Here is a 16,954-nt window from a genome sequence, read left to right as displayed (position 1 = left end):
TTAGCTGTGTGGCATCAACACTTGTGCCTGTGACGCCTGAGCAGGGGACGGGACAGGTGGGGTGGGTATGTTGGAAGACACACATGCAAGAAACAGACAAGGCAAGCAAGCAAAGAAATTTTCTGCAACGCTCACCTGAAAACGCTGATTAGCAAAAACGACAAGAAACTGTTAAAGCAAAGTAAAACCACAGCAAAGTAAAGGCAAGAGGAAAGCCAGCAACATACAAAATTCCATGGCTGTCGGGCAATGGGTTCGGCGGATACTCATCGTCAAATGTGGGGTCCTGCCCACTCGTCCCGTACAGGGTGCCTAAAGGATGCTGAGTTCTCGGAATGCTATAAAGGAATTCAAGAAAATCACATCATCATCATCATTTAAGACTGATTATGCCTTTCAGCGTTCAGTCTGGAGCATAGCCCCCTTATAAAATTCCTCCATGATCCCCTATTCAGTGCTAACATTGGTGTCTCTTCTGATGTTAAACCTATTACTTCAAAATCATTCTAAACCGAATCCAGGTGCCTTCTCCTTGGTCTACCCCGATTCTTCCTACCCTCTACTGCTGAACACATGAGTCTCTTGGGTAACCTTGCTTCTCCCATGCGTGTAACATGATCCCACCATCTAAGTCTGTTCGGCCTGACTGCTACATCTATAGAGTTCATTCCCAGTTTTTCTTTGATTTCCTCATTGTGGACACCCTCCTGCGACTGTTCCCATCTACTAGTACCTGCAATCATCCTAGCTACTTTCATATCCGTAACCTCAACCTTGTTGATAAGGTAACCTGAATCCACCCAGCTTTCACTCCCATACAACAAAGTTGGTCGAAAGATTGAACGGTGCACACATAACTTAGTCTTGGTACTGACTTCTTGCAGAATAGAGTAGATCGTAGCTGAGCGCAGACTACATTAGCTTTGCTACACCTCACTTCCAGTTCTTTCACTACGTTGCCATCCTGTGAGAATATGCATCCTAAGTACTTGAAACCTTCCACCTGTTCTAATTTCGTTCCTCCTATTTGGCACTCAATCCGTTTATATTTCTTCCCCACTGACATTCCTTTCGTTTTGGAGATGCTAATCTTCATACCATAGTCCTTACATTTCTGATCTAGCTCTGAAATATTACTTTGCAAACTTTCAATCGAATCTGCCATCACAACTAAGTCATCCGCATATGCAAGACTGCTTATTTTGTGTTCAGATATCTTAATCTCACCCCGCCAGACTATTGTTTTCAACATATAATCCTTAAATAATATGAACAACAGTGGTGACAGGTTGCAGCCTTGTCTTACCCCTGAAACTACTCTGAACCATTAACTCAATTTACCGTCAACTCTAACTGCTGCCTGACTATCAATGTAAAGACCTTTAATTGCTTGCAAAAGTTTGCCTCCTATTCCATAATCTCGTAGAACAGACAATTACTTCCTCCTAGGAACCCGGTCATATGCCTTTTCTAGATCTATAAAACATAGATACAATTCGCTGTTCCACTCGTAACACTTCTCCATTATTTACCGTAAGCTAAAGATCTGGTCCTGACAACCTCTAAGAGGCCTAAACCCACACTGATTTTCATCCAATTGGTCCTCAACTAATACTCGCACTTTCCTTTCAACAATACCTGCGAAGATTTTACCCACAACGCTGATTAAAGAGATACCTCTGTAGCTGTTACAATCTTTTCTGTTTCCATGTTTACATGTTGGTGGTTCATGGTGTAGGTTCCTGTAGCCATGTCCTAGTTCATGAACCAAGGGCAACGTATGAGTGGCCAAGTAAGTGGTCCCGACAGTCGGGATTCCAGTTACTTTGGAATAAGGCTGGACATCTCGGACATATTCTGAGGCATGGTCACCTTTGTGCTCATACGGCAAAGACTACCAAATCCACCGGTTATAGTCCCTCAGCCGTTAGGGGTGAAACCCAATGGGACTCGGGGCAAGTAAGGCTAGCAACCTGCTTCCCTGGTACTTTAAATATGATGCTGGCAACAATCAGAAAATCACATTAATAGTTTTTATTACAAATAAGAAGACTGACAATACGTAACTTTAAATTTACAATGGCGTCACAAGCGATGGGCGACATGCAAATATTCAAAGTCCTTTGCTGTACACAAGGTCCATGTAAGCAACTGATATGTATCACATGTCACTGGTGTTGTAGTGCTCTTCTAGTACTGTCCACTGAGGCTGGCAGGAGCGGCGCTTGTATTCTCTTCAGCTAGAGGGCGCTCCTGCCATGCCTTGGTCCTTGTCACCAGGCTACTGGCTGATGTCTCGCCACCGTCTTCGCTCTTCCGATCTTCGTCTTCATGCCGGCGCTTGTCTATATGCCGAAACAATACATACAGGTGGTTCTCTTTTCTCCAAAGATCTCTCTAATTTTCCTGTAGGGGGTATCTGTTTTTCCCCTACTTACATATGCTTCTAAATACTTACATTTGTCCGCTAGCCATTCCTGCTCAGCCGTTTTGCACTTACTGTCAATCTCAATTTTTAGATGTTTGTATTCCCTTTCGCTTGCTTCATCTCGTGCATTTTTATATTTTCCCCTTTCATCAATTAAATTCAATATATCCTGTTTCCCAAGGATTTCTACTAGGTCTTCTCTTTTTTCCTATTTGATCCTTTGATGCCTTTACTATTACATCTCTCAAAATGATCCATTCTCCTTCTACCGTATTCCTTTGCTCTGTTCTAGCCAATCGTTGTCTAATGCTCTGTCTGAATCCCACAGCAATCTCTGGTTTTTTCAACTTATCCAGGTCTCATGTCCGAAAGAACATATCCATATAATTATATAGTTCTAGCAATACTGGCCATGACCTTCTTCTTCTGTGCGGATGCACACATATTCCTCCGAACTCTTACGGGACTTGGTAAGAATGTCTTTCACCAGTAATGAGTGTGTTGGGATGGGACACTACGGATGTAGTGTGTGGACATACAAGGTGAGAATGTGGGTGTCGCGGGAGGCGTGCGCGAGATGGTCCATGCAGTCGCGCTATCCTCTGTGTCCTCGGTGGCTCAGATGGATACCGGTACGGTAGCTCAGCGTGCTTCGTCAGAGGGTTAGCTACCCTCTGCAATAAAAAAAAACTGAGTGAATGGATCAACAAAGAGCCTGAATGGGTGTCATCGGATGTCCGCCACGAACAGATTCAACGAACAATATAGGACAAAATGGCATAAAAAAAATGGATGATCGTCTGCCATGTAAGCAAGAGATCCCTGGTTCGAGTCCCGGTCGGGGCACACATTTTCACCTGTCTCCGTTGTCTACGCCCGATAACAGTTGGACAGCAGGCCGTGGTGGCCGAGCGGTTCTAGGCGCTACAGTCTAGAACCGCGCGACCGCTACAGTCACGGGTTGGAATCCTGCCTCGGGCATATATGTGTGTGATGTCCTTAGGTTAGTTACGTTTAAGTAGTTCTAAGCTCTACGGGACTGATGACCTCAGAAGTTAAGTTCCATAGTGCTCAGAGCTATTCAACAGCTGGACGTATTAAATTAATTCTAATTTCGTCCTATAAATTGTGGTCAGAGCCCACACCAGCCCCTGGAAATGTCTTAAAATTTAAAATATGGTTCTGAAAACTCTTTCTTGCCATTGTATAACCAGTCTGAAACCTTCCAGTATAAGGTCTCTTCCATTTATACAGCCTTATTTCAAGATTCTTAAACCAAGAGTTAGCGATGATTAAATTATGCTCTGTGCGAAATTCTACTAGGCGGCCTCCCCTTTTATTCCTGAGAGGTAAGGCCTGAAATTTGATATTCTCGGCGGGCTCTTGACTCTGTGACTGTCCGAATATTGAATTCAGTAACGATTTCCGAAAATGAATATCCCATGCGACTAGCTCCATCTACGATTCCGCGTTCAAAGCCTGATATTTACCGTCGTGCGGCCATAATCACGTCGGGAACCTTTTCACATGAATCACCTGAGTACAAATGACAGCTCCGCCAGTCCACTGCCCTTTTATACCTTATGCTCGCGATGCTATCACCCATCTGTGTACTTGCATATCGCCATTACCTGACTTCTGCCAACTTAGTGTACTACAATTTGCAAATAGGAAGCACTGCTGTAAATTTGTAAATAAATGAATATCGAATAAAGAATTAAACTTCCCAGATTTGTGTAGCCTTTCCCCCTGTCAACAAATTTCTTAATAAAATAATCGGCCACTTGATTCAATGGATTTTAATTTTGTAGACGTCAGCAGTTCCACCGCCAGAGGCCGGCCGCTGTGACCGAGCGGTTCTAGGCGCTTCAGTCCGGAACCGCGCTGCTGCTACGGTCCCAGGTTAGTATCCTGCCTCGGGCATGGATGTGTTTTATGTCCTTAGGTTAGTTAGGTTTAAGTAGTTCAAAGTCTAGAGGACTGATGATCTCAAATGTTAAGTCCCATTAGTGCTTAGAGCCATTTCATTTCAACCACTGGCAGATGTTTTGCTTGCCTGTATTTTCCTTAATTTATTTGTATAAATGCATCAAATTTAACATATTTTGCCGTGCTGCTCATATGTTGTCAACGCATTTGTGTTCAGATCGGATATGACGGCCTCAAGCTCAGAAACATGTAGCTGTTTGGTTTTGTAATCAATGTCACTGAAATCTCGCAAACACCTATGCGAAGAATAAATAACGAAAATGTGAAAATTATCCTCTTTTTCCGCACTGCACATTTCTGTACGTGTACACTCTACCGACACACCTAGAATCGAGGCATATCAGTGCGCCAAAACTGGAACTAGCCAAAAGAGTTTAGTTTCAGCAACGAGTTGCGCAATTGCGCGGCGCCCATGTGCAACGGTCGACTGCGCAATTGGGTGCAGCCTAGTGTCGTGTAAACTAGGATTAAGATGGCTTTCTGAGTGAGGGTGTAAATCTAGGTGTGTTATTTTGCTTTCTGTATTTGTTCCCGTCGCCATGAAAATAAATGGGAGGTATTAGTTTCGGAACGAACCTCGTAAATTATTGTAACCAATTTTGTGCTCCGCAAGCCGTCTTACGGTACGTGGCGGAGACTACTTCTGGTACCACTATCATTTTCCTCCCTTTCCTATTCCATTCACGAATGGCGAGGGGTAGAAATGACTGCTGGTAAAGCTCCGTATGTGATCTAATTTCTCCAATTTTCGCGACACGTACGACGCAGGGAGTAATGTGTTGCTCGACTCATCTTCCAACGTAAGCTCTCGAAATCTGAAAACAGTATGCCTCTTAGTGACGCAGAACGCCCCCTCCCCTTCTAGCGACCGCCACTGGAAGTTGCTGAGCATCTCGGTAACAACCCGTCAGCACTCGGAACGTTCGAGCGTCCTCGTTGAGCGTGCCGAGTTGAACGTGTTTCCGAAGGCTCAGAAACGCTGCGACTTGCGCTTACGTACATTTCCCCCTTTGTAGGCGTGCTAACCATGTTGTTCCGTCTGTAATATACCCAAGTAAACACTTCAGTATCAATGACCATGTAATAAGGGAAAAACGGAAGTGAAATGTCTAGTTAGAAAGGACATCAGTCCATGAAAGTTCCGTTACAAACAGTGTGAGAAAACCGAGCGAGGTGGCGCAGTGGTTAGCACACTGGACTCGCATTCGGGAGGACGACGGTTCAATCCCGTCTCCGGCCATCCTGATTTAGGTTTTCCGTGATTTCCCTAAATCGTTTCAGGCAAATGCCGGGATGGTTCCTTTGAAAGGGCACGGCCGATTTCCTTCCCAATCCTTCCCTAACCCGAGCTTGCGCTCCGTCTCTAATGACCTCGTTGTCGACGGGACGTTAACACTAACCACCACCACCAGTGTGAGAAATGTTCAGATGTGTGTGAAATATTATGGGACTTAACTCCTACGGTCATTAGTCCGTAAGCTTACACACTACTTAACCTAAATTATCCTAAGGACAAACACACACACCCATGCTCGAAGGAGGACTCGAACCTCCGCCGGGACCGGCCGTACAGTCCATGACTGCGGCGCCTTAGACCGCGCGGCTAACAGTGTGAGATAAATTTACAATAGTTCTCCACATAAGATAAAAATTATTTCGTTATACTCACATTATAGTAAAACCCTAATGTCATTTTCAGTTGATCACTGTGCCTATTCAGCAGCAGAATCCTTACAACAGGCGAAATCAATTCTTGAAACAAGAAACTGGAAAATTTCTTATTTCAAGTAGTGCAGGCTGTGTTGTAGATTAAACCAATTGAACAACTTACACCTCAGAAAAACACACATTTACACAACATCGAATATAATACAATACACTTTTATTAAACCAATAAGAAGGTATCAGAATCTATCACAAAACGTGGAAATCGCTAAAAAAACTTTGAATCCAGCAACACATCAGCTGTTATCATGCAATTGTGCCACTGTAGTCATTACGCTACTCCGAAGAGGAATTGTATACGACTTTCTTCGTGTCTTACTATTGCCTGAAAGCTTTATCGTAGATACGTTACTGGTTCAAACGGCTCTAAGCACTATGGGACTTAACATTTGAGGTCATCAGTCTCCTAGACTTAGAACTAACTGACCTAAGGACATCACACACATCAATGTCCGAGGCAGGATTCGAACCTGCGACCGTAGCGGCGCGTGGTTCCGGACTGAAGCGCCTAGAACCGCTCGGCAACAGCGGCCGGCAGATATGTTATTAACTGACCTTTAATTATAACAAATGGAACAACGCGTTTCTGGTGGATTCTCAATGTGCCGTAGCCTTGAAACGGCATATTTTCATAATACGCAACTTACAATAATTCTTTAATCACCAGTTTGACGTTTCCTGCTATTTTGTTACAACGAGTCATCAAGTGACGAAGGATTTTCAAGAGGTCCTCAATTTCATGATATCTGGAAACGACATATATACATATGGACTTAACTGAAAGCCAATATCGCGTCTCGCGACTCTGTACTGAAGAGAGATGGTGTGCCTGTGACGTAGGTGGTGTGCTTCCATCTCACTGGTCCGTTCAAACGCACGTTCAGAGTATCTGACCTGCTGGATACTCTTCTGTACGTTCGGAAAGACTCACCCATGTGTTTTTTCCACACTATGACGTCAGAAGCTCTGCACACTCAAACGTTCCCTTGCACGGTCCGTGTGCTGACGGCTTAACGCCCTCGTGCCGTGAAAAGGTACGATTCCAATTACGGCGGAAAGAAAGGAGAAGGAAATTATAGCGGCACTTCTTCGACTTCTTCTCACGACACCCCTGCACCTCACAATTGACAGTACAAGTTGCGAATCGAGGTCCATTCGCGCATCAGCTCCAGCGCCACGACGGCGGGCGGGGGAAGCGGGCGGAACTATTTTGGCGGCGGCGTGACCGTGGCGCTCCCGCCCCCCTCTGCCGCCCCCGGGCCAGCCGGGCGCCACAGAGCACACACCGCAGACGCCCCCGTGTCGCGCCAGCCACGGACTCCCTTCCAGTCGCCGCTCGCCTCGCGCCACGCTCTCTCGCTCAGACTGCCCTGGTCGCCATAACCGCAGCACACGCCGCCGGCCGAACCACGAGAAGCAGAGCCATCTCTCGCGGCCGTGTGCACTAGGACAACAGTGACGCGGCATCCGGCAGAGGTAAGGTCAAGGGCCGCGTCTTATGACGCTTTCGCCAGACAGTGATTACCATTCATTCCTTCCACTCTTTCGGGCAAGTTCTTCATCGCACATAATCTATATCGAGAAGCAATGTGTGCGCCACTAAGGACAACACTGTGACCTGAATCTATGAATTGAAACTTACTTACTGATTTACAGGAATCGTTCAGTTTGTTTCTATACCGCGTTTCGGAGGTTTAAACCACCATCATCGCATGGGTTTACGCCACTTACGGTAAAATTATAAAATTATTCATATCAAACACTTCTAGAGGATGTAGAGGGGACGTAGGGAACCTCCCTCCCCCCTCCCCCACAGATTTCGTGCTAAGATGACCCAGTGGACAGCCCATCAAAACGTAAACACGGAAGAATCTACATCTACATCCATACTCCGCAAGCCACCTGACGGTGTGTGGCGGAGGGTACCTTGAGTACCTCTACCCCTTCTATTCCAGTCTCGTTCGTGGAAAGAAGGATTGTTGGTACACCTCTGTGTGGGCTCTAATCTCTCTGATTTTATCCTCATGGTCTCTTCGCGAGATATACGTAGGAGGGAGCAATATACTGCTTGACTCCTCGGTGAAGGTATGTTCTCGAAATTTCAACAAAAGCCCGTACCGAGCTACTGAGCGTCTCTCCTGCAGGGTCTTCCACTGGAGTTTATCTATCATCTCCGTAACACTTTCGCGGGTACTAAATGATCCTGTAACGAAGCGCACTGCTCTCCGTTGGATCTTCTCTATCTCTTCTATTAACCCTATCTGGTATGGATCCCACACTGGTGAGCAGTATTCAAGCAGTGGGCGAACAAGTGTACTGTAACCTACTTCCTTTGTCTTCGGATTGCATTTCCTTAGGACTCTTCCAATGAATCTCAGTCTGGCATCTGCTTTACCGACGATCAATTTTATATGATTATTCCATTTTAAATCACTCCTAATGCGTACGCCCAGATAATTTATGGAATTAACTGCTTCCAGTTGCTGACCTGCTATGTTGTAGCTAAATGATAAGGGATCTTTCTTTCTGTGTATTCGCAGCACGTTACACTCGTCTACATTGAGATTCAATTGGCATTCCCTGCACCATGCGTCAATTCGCTGCAGATCCTACTGCAATTCAGTACCATTTTCCATTGTTGCAACCTCTCGATATACCACAGCATCATATGTAAAAAACCTCAGCGAACTTCCGATGTTATCCAGGTCGTTTATGTATATTGTGAACAGCAACGGTCCCACGACACTCCCCTGCGGCGCACCTGAAATCACTCTTACTTCGAAACACTTCTCTCCACTGAGAATGACATGCTAGGAACTCTTCAATCCAATCACACAATTGGTCTGGTAGTCCATATGCTCTTACTTTGTTCATTAAACGACTGTGGGAAACTGTATCGAACGCCTTGCGGAGGTCAAGAAACACGGCATCTACCTGTGAACCCGTGTCTATGGCCCTCTGAGTCTCGTGGACGAATAGCGCGAAGAGGGTTTCACACGATCGTCTTTTTTGAATCATGAAAACAGGAAGAAGGTGCACTAAACTCTGAAGAAAGAAGCAAAATCAAAACACTGAACGGCCCAACTAAAAATGTGCAACATCCAGCGGAGTTGTCTAGCAGCGGCGTTATTGTTCTGTGGTTACAGTGTTGGACTGCGGACAGGGAGATCCGTATTCCAATTCCCCTCATACCTTATTTACTTATTTTTTCTTCACGAAATTATGAACTATCCGTCTGGTCTGCTATATTCAAATTTGTGTCTGTGTCGTGGTTTAACGTCCGCTTGAAGAAGCTATGTGCAAATAAGGAACCTCCACACGTACGTACTTCCTATTTGTTCACACAAGTACCACTTGTTATGACTCTTGCGTTCCGTTTTGGAACTTTTGACTCTTGAATTCCTTTATTGTAACATAGTTCACACCCGTTTTCATTTCTGTGAGAGGTATATGCGACATCTCGCCTGGTCTCACTATTCGTCATATTTACTTTTGACGGTAATATATTCTTACCACATGATTCATATTCTACAACCAAAGAATAGTATGACTACAGAAAAAAAATTTCGTAAGGAGATTGCAAATAAAAAAATAGCCCAAGAACTTTCAGTCAAATCAGTACAATTGTTTTATTTATTTTATTGTATCTACATCTGTGAGAAGTAGAATGTGTAACCTATGGAACACTTCACGAATCAGGATAATATTCGTAATAGAAACAAGGAAAAAAATAATTATTGCGAGATACAGACTTGTAATGAACGCCGAATTTTGGCATATGCATCGTTTTTTCCATTTGTCTATTGCAAAACAAACTTAATATACATTCATAAATAGCTCTCGTTCGTCATACAGTTTCGTGGCGTACCGCACAAACCTGTTGTTAGAATTACGTGCGAATGAAAAAAAGCACCATTAGTGAGATTATATGCATATAGCTTGCCACCATGAAACTATACGCTTATTCGCTCGGCTGCGGACTCATTGAATATTGACTACCACACTAAGAATACAAGCACGCGTGCAATTTTCAAATACGATTTTCTCGAAAACACTTGAGAGTTTGAAACGTCCCCTGTGAACAATTATAGAAGACTCTGCTTGAACTGACACACAATATTTTTAGCGCAACGCAATCTGACTTTCAATAATCCCTACAAAAGAATGGCCCTGACTAACATTAACCTATACGTTTCAGAAATCGCTTACCTCACAAAAATCTTGGTTACTCGAACTGCTGCAATACAGCGAGCGCCACTACTGCCAGCTAAATAAAAGATTCAAACTAAAGAAGGCACTAACTACTGATAGGGATAGTTAGCAAATGAAAGATTTTAATAGAGAACAAACAATGTATTTACCTTAATAGTCATAATATATATAGCAGTTCATGACATCCATTCTTACAAATTTCGAAACTCCGCCATCTCTCTCCCGACATCCACCACTGCTGGCGGCTCACCTCCAACTGCGCAACGCTACGCGCCGCTAACAGCAAAGTGCCAACGCTGCAATAGCGAATATTACAACAATGCCACCCAGCCACAGACTGCGCACAGCACAGCAGTGATTTTCATACAGAGCGCTACGTGGCGTTACCAATATAAAAACCTAAACAGCCTACTTACAAGTTGCGTGTTCCTGCTTTCGAATGTTGAAGTCCTAGTCGTGTCCAACAAAAAGAGTGAGTATGAATCAAACCGGCGAAGAGAAGTTCGTACGATCCCCATGTTAGCCTTAGTTTCTCCAGTTCTAACAAGGGAAACTGCCCATCCCATCCCCTTAGTTTTAGTGGTAAGATACCCCAGCGGATAGCCCGTCAAAAGCTGGACACAGATCAAGCATGAAAACAAGGTGTACTGAACTGTTGAAAAAAAGAAGCAAAACAGAAACAGTGAACGGGCTGTCCAACCTAAAGATTTGCAACATGGAGCGAAATGCAAAAACCACGGCGTTATGGTTGTGCGGTGACGGTGTTGGACTGCCAAGCTGAAGATCCGTGTTCAAACCTCCCTGGAGGCCCCTTTTTTTCACAAATTTAGAAACTGTCTGCCCGGTCACTGACGTGTCTGTTCTTCTTCTGTAGTCTTGGCATAGTCGTACTATACGGTGGTTATAGAATATGAGGCGTGTTCAAATGGCTCTGAGCACTATGGGACTTAACATCTGAGGTCATCATTCCCCTAGAACTAACTAACCTAAGAACATCACACACATCCATGCCCGTGGCAGGATTCGAACCAGCGACCGTAGCGATCGCGCAGTTCCAGACTGTAGCGCGTAGAACCGCTCGGCCACACCGGCCGGCTTTGAGGCGTGTGGTAAAAATATATTATCATCGCACGTAAATGTGATGAACAGTGAGAGCAGGCGAGATGCCACATAGACTTCTCACACAAATGAAAACAACAAATGAACGGGTGTGATATACTATACAACAAAGGAATCCAAGAGACAGAACTTCCAAAACGGAACGCAAGAGGCATAACATGTGGTACTCGTGCAGAACAAGTAGGAGGTACGTGAGTGTGTAGGTCCCTTGGTCGTACATCGCTGTTGCAGACGAACTTTACACCACGATATAGACTCAAATCTGAATGCAGTGTATAGACACGTCAATGACCGAATGGTTAGTTCAAAACTTTGTGAAAAATATACCGTGCGCCGGCCGTTGCGGCCGAGAGGTTCTAGGCGCTTCAGTCTGGAACAGCGCGACCGCTACGGACGCAGGTTCGAATCCTGCTTCGGGCATGGATGTGTGTGATGTCCTTAGGTGAGTTAGGTTTAAGTAGTTCTAAGTTCTAGGGGACTGATGACCTCAGATGTTAAGTCCCATAGTGCTCAGAGCCATTTATACCGTGACCAGACAAGCACGAACCATGGCTGTTAAAACTAGCTCAATATTGATCTTAAGTTTGGACCATTCATTGTTTCTATTTTGCTTCTTTTTTCACAGTTCAGCCACCACTTTCCTGTTTTCATGCTTGACCTGTGTTTAGTTTTTGACGGGATATCCTCGGGGCCACCTTACCACAAAATCTGAGGGGGAGTTGCGATGGGGACTTTGCCTTGAAAGTAGCATTCAGGGCAATTTCCCTCCGGCGAACTCCACCACCTGCCAGTTTTTCAGCTTCTTCCCAGTTCATGTTCACGCTCTGAAGGTCATCTGTAAAAGTTCGTTCACAGGTGTTACAAATTCTTCCTCAATTTGTGTGTGCATCAGTTGGTTTCCACAACAGTACTGATTTGGGGAGTCTTCACCATCTCTTATGTGTAAAACATGGCCTGCAAGCTTCAGTCTTCTCTGAAAACGATTTTGGGCATATCACTTCTTAACACAATTCATCTCTTGAAACGTAGTGGCGATAACTGATCTTTAGAATTCGTCTTAATCATCTTCGATGAAAAACATTGAGCTTGCATGCTGCTTTTACTGACTTTTCCGGGTCTCTCATGCGTAAATTTCAAAAAATGGTTAAAATGGCTTTGAGCACTAAGGGACTTAACTACTTTGGTCATCAGTACCCTAGAATTTAGAACTACTTAAACCTAACTAACCGAAGGACGACACACACATCCATGCCCGAGGCAGGATTCGAACCTGCGACCGTAGCGGTCGGGCGGTTCCACACTGAAGCGCCTAGAACCGCTCGGCCACAATGGCCGGCGCGTAAATTTCCATCAGCAGCATGATACAGGAGTACAGCCGCAGTTATGTTGACGTACTTATAGAGTACAACTACCACACTTATCGCAGCCGTTGAAAGACTGCAGAAGCTGTCCCAGTTATGTTGCTGATATCTGCATCTACGTCGCTGTTATTGCAGATAACGCTGCGAAGATATGGAACTGGTCAACATCCTTTAGTAGCTCGTGTTGCACTACAATTTTGAGTGTATAAAGTTCAGTTCCACTTTTTATGTTTATTGCTCAAGTCAAATGTTTATCCTTCCGTAGTCCAAGCCTGTACTTTGTCTCTTACTCACAGTATAGCCTAACCTAAAATGTTCGCATTTAAACCTGATGCACATCCATAAATAGCTTTTTCTATTCTCGACTCCACAAGTGCATTAATTTTTTTGTACGAAGGTATTTCCTCGTCTCATACTTCAAACGGTGTCATTGTCGATTAGTTAGTTTCACCCTCTTGGGTATTATCAAGCTACATTACACACTAGCCGTTGGTGTCAATTTACCAGATGTCGTAATCGGGATATATCAACATGTAACAGCGTCACCCGTTGAATGGCGTAGTATCTTACAATAACAGATACCAGGTACTGCACCGTGTCTAGTCACTGTTCCAGTACGCAAAGTACAATACGTTAAAAAACTCAGCGTATGTCTTGAAATAAAAATGCACATGAAATGAGCGATGTATTAAAATAAAATGGCTAAATGAGGACGCAAATGTGTAACTGCCAATGAAATGAGGTGCCTGTGTCAAAACAGTGTGTTGCGGGATAATATCTTCGTACAAGTCATCTTAATTTCTTTTTCTTTCACCAAACGAGGTGGTAGGCCAGTAAGATACTGGCCTCGAGTTCCTTTCAGAGCAATTCGCATTTAGATTTTTCGTGGTTTCTTTAAACGCTTGAGGTACATATCCAAGATTCCGCAGTCTGAGCCTGTGCTTTGTCTCTTTACGATTTCGTTGCCGGCGCAGCGTTAAACTCCTCAGTCAGCGTTAGCTTTGTGAAAGGTTACAGTTACCGTTCACTTGCTCTGAATAAATTTTTCCGTGTTTCCCTCCTTTGTCACACAGCAACCGAGATGGTGTAGTTGTCAAGACGCTGGACCCGAAGTCTTGCTATTTAGGTTTAGGCTGTCCTTGATTTCCCTGACGCACTTACTGTGTATCTGTGGATGGTTCCGTAATCGGTTTACTGCTCCATCCTCATCCATTCGAGTTTGTGCTCAATCTCTTAACGGAGCTGTCGCCACAGAAATTTCTGTTCAGCTTTTCATGTTCTTTAGACAATGGTTAAAGGCGGAATAGGCTCAGATTGGAGAAAATAATTTAAAGGGAAATTAAACAGCAATAACACTAAAAAAGTTCAGTATTTTCAGAGGTTAAGGAATGAACTAAAATGTGGGTAACGTATCTTTTGACCCTTCAGCGTTAGCCTAAATGAATGTTGTAAACATTTAGAAAGCACGCTCATATCGTCGTACACGTCGGAATAAGTTTTCTTGCTCTCCTTTACCCTACTATTTGTAGCAAAAGCTGGCTGCTGACAAATACGCTTTTCTTCCGAAATGAGCAAATTACTTCTCCCTTAGCAGTGCAGTCTGCATATCGAAGAATGAATTTCTATGTTTTTGTTTAATAGATATTTGATCCCTGCGTTACAACGTAAGATTTAATGCCAGACAGCTGCAGCGTCATACTGCTCTGTAAAAATGCTCGACCGCATAACCTTAGTGCAATTTATCAAAGACAGCAAAAGTGGGGCAACTGAAAATTGGGTTGCTTGATAAATCTGTCGAAGGAGTAGGCACAAACACAAACCATGAACAATCTTTTCGCCATGAGGAAGGTACCTGCCAGAATTCGAACCGCATCTCTAGCAAAGTTATGCGAAATTTACCACGTCCGAAATTCAGCATGCGTATGTGCGAAACACCCCACGGCGTCCTCAAATTACGCACAAGCACACATCTCTGGACTCCGAATGTTCAGCTGCTCTCGCGTTGTTTGGCTCTCGCCGCTCGTAACAGCGTTATCTAAAGAACGTAGTTTGCTTTACTTGCTTGTATTTTCCCTGTCCGTTCAGTGCTGTAGCCTGATACAGCGGCAAGTGGCGACAATTAACGATGCGCATAACTGTGTTTCTGAATGAATCCACTACTTTCCTGACTTGGAGTTGGTTGCGTGCAATGGTATGGAAGTTTGATGACGCTAACGAAATGTGTGCTTAGGTGCTAGAAGACTCTTTGCAGATTACGGGAAGAAATAATCGGGAAATGATAATGGAAATTTTACTTTCCCAATATGCAATGTGTTCCACGAGGAATGGTCAGTATTCAGGAATATGACAGGAACAAACATATACAGCAAGTAACCAGTGACAAAATTCAAGTCGTGTCACATTGTCGCGAATGTGAAGATTGTGGACACTGTATGTGAAATAGGTACAAGTTTCCCGCATGTAACGTTCGCGCTGGAAGTGGCCGTATGGGGTTAGTAGGACTACGCTACACCATTTCAACAACTTGTTACTGTTCCTGCCTAGTTTTTTGAACTATAAGCTCAGAAGAAAAATAGTAACCTGAAAGAATACTTGTTTCACGTAGTGCGCTGAAAACTCCGGCAGTTTGCTCGGGAATTCGAGGTGTCAGAAAGCGCCGACGGTGTTCGACAGCAGCAGGAGCATTATGGTCGCAGGAGCGGTAAACCTACATCCTATCTGCATACTCTTTATTAGTCTAGGTGTGTGGCAAAACGTCAAAGAGGTTGTATCGGAAAGACACATACGAACGCGCCACTAGCTAAAAACAATGTACATTAAATGTGTTCTATCTCGGAACCTATTCGAAACAGGACAGAGGTGCACATGAAGTTTTTTGTTTCAAATGAGGGTTCCTGTCATATCACTGAATACTTACCATTCTTCCCGGCGCATCCTGTATATGTAGATCGTGATATTCTCTTTAGCTTCTTAAACACAGTTTAAGTATGACAGTACAGATTGCATCAAAACTTTGTCTGTTGGCTGGTCGTAACAGCTAGTGATAGGTAGCGACGATCGTGATTCATAGAAGTGGCTTGGATCCGAAATCACGCAAAATGTGCCTTTTCTTCTATCTTTCATTGTCTTATTTCTTGATTATAATTAATTTGGATTACGTAACCCAGTCGACAATTAAAAATTCTTTGTGAAATTGAGACCGAAAGGAAAATACCGGCCCGAAAGCAATCTGTATGCTCCTTTAAGGATTTCATAAAAATCGCTACGTTATTTGATACAATGTCTGTATGGAAATTACTTTTACACCTACTATATCTGTTTTAAATTTCATAATTGTTCCTAAATTTACTGTTGTTATAAATGAAAGTAATGTAAATGTATTACCACGTGACTGATAGAATCCCCAGTTCCCTGAAAAAGTCTTCTGTAGGATGTTTGGTTATCAATTTTGCATGAACTTTGCACTGACAGCTTCTACGTTTGTACTCTACAAACCACTGCGAAGTAGATTAAAACGTTTTTTGGGATTGTTGCATTGCCCAAGAACATTATGTTGCAGGACGGCACTGTTTGAAAGTGTGGAGTGTGTGCTCAGAATTCTGTCTTCAAGTCAATAGAGGTTTCAAAGCAGACAGAACAGGGATTTTTGATTAATGTAGCCACAGGAAAGTGTCTAAATTATCCATCTGGAAGCCTAGGAATGTTAAACACGGAGTTTCATTTAGTGTATGCCCATTGATCTCTACATGAGTTTCTATAAAATTGATAGTTCCACTGTTTTCTGTAAATCAGTTATATGCCTGTTGGACTATTCTCCAGTCTTTGTATGGTGCAGATGTGTTTGGCCCCATACTAGCGTACATGCATCATCGTCAGTTGTCATGGTTTTGTAATAGCCCTCCAAAGATCTTTTAAATAATTCATGTAAATCAAGAATAGAAGAGAGCCAAATTCTGAACCTTGCGAGACACCGCATTTAGTATTTCCCCACTCTGAATTTGGTTTTGATCCTATGGGCCGGCCGCGGTGGTCTCGCGGTTCTAGGCGCTCAGTCCGGAACCGCACGACTGCTACGGTCGCAGGTTCGAACCCTGCCTCGGGCATGGATGTGTGTGATGTA

At 43.9% G+C, this 16,954-nt stretch overlaps 1 protein-coding gene across 2 annotated transcripts in view; it reads left to right on the top strand.

The window, feature by feature from the left end:
- Window positions 1–7,469: 7,469 nt before the first annotated feature.
- The window catches only part of LOC126278566 (adhesion G-protein coupled receptor D1-like), a 159,291-nt gene continuing 149,806 nt past the window's right edge, over window positions 7,470–16,954 (top strand). The window contains exon 1 of one of the 2 annotated variants that reach the window (XM_049978767.1): window positions 7,470–7,618. The gene's annotated coding sequence lies outside the window, so the exon portion shown is untranslated. The remainder of the gene's footprint in view (window positions 7,619–16,954) is intronic. The other variant, XM_049978768.1, reaches the window with a different exon arrangement.

Source organism: Schistocerca gregaria, chromosome 6 (assembly GCF_023897955.1).
Source record: "Schistocerca gregaria isolate iqSchGreg1 chromosome 6, iqSchGreg1.2, whole genome shotgun sequence".
Classification (NCBI taxonomy): Eukaryota; Metazoa; Arthropoda; class Insecta; order Orthoptera; family Acrididae; genus Schistocerca; species Schistocerca gregaria.
The sequence above is the reverse complement of the archived record's forward strand: the minus strand, read 5'-3'. Positions and strand labels throughout refer to the sequence as shown.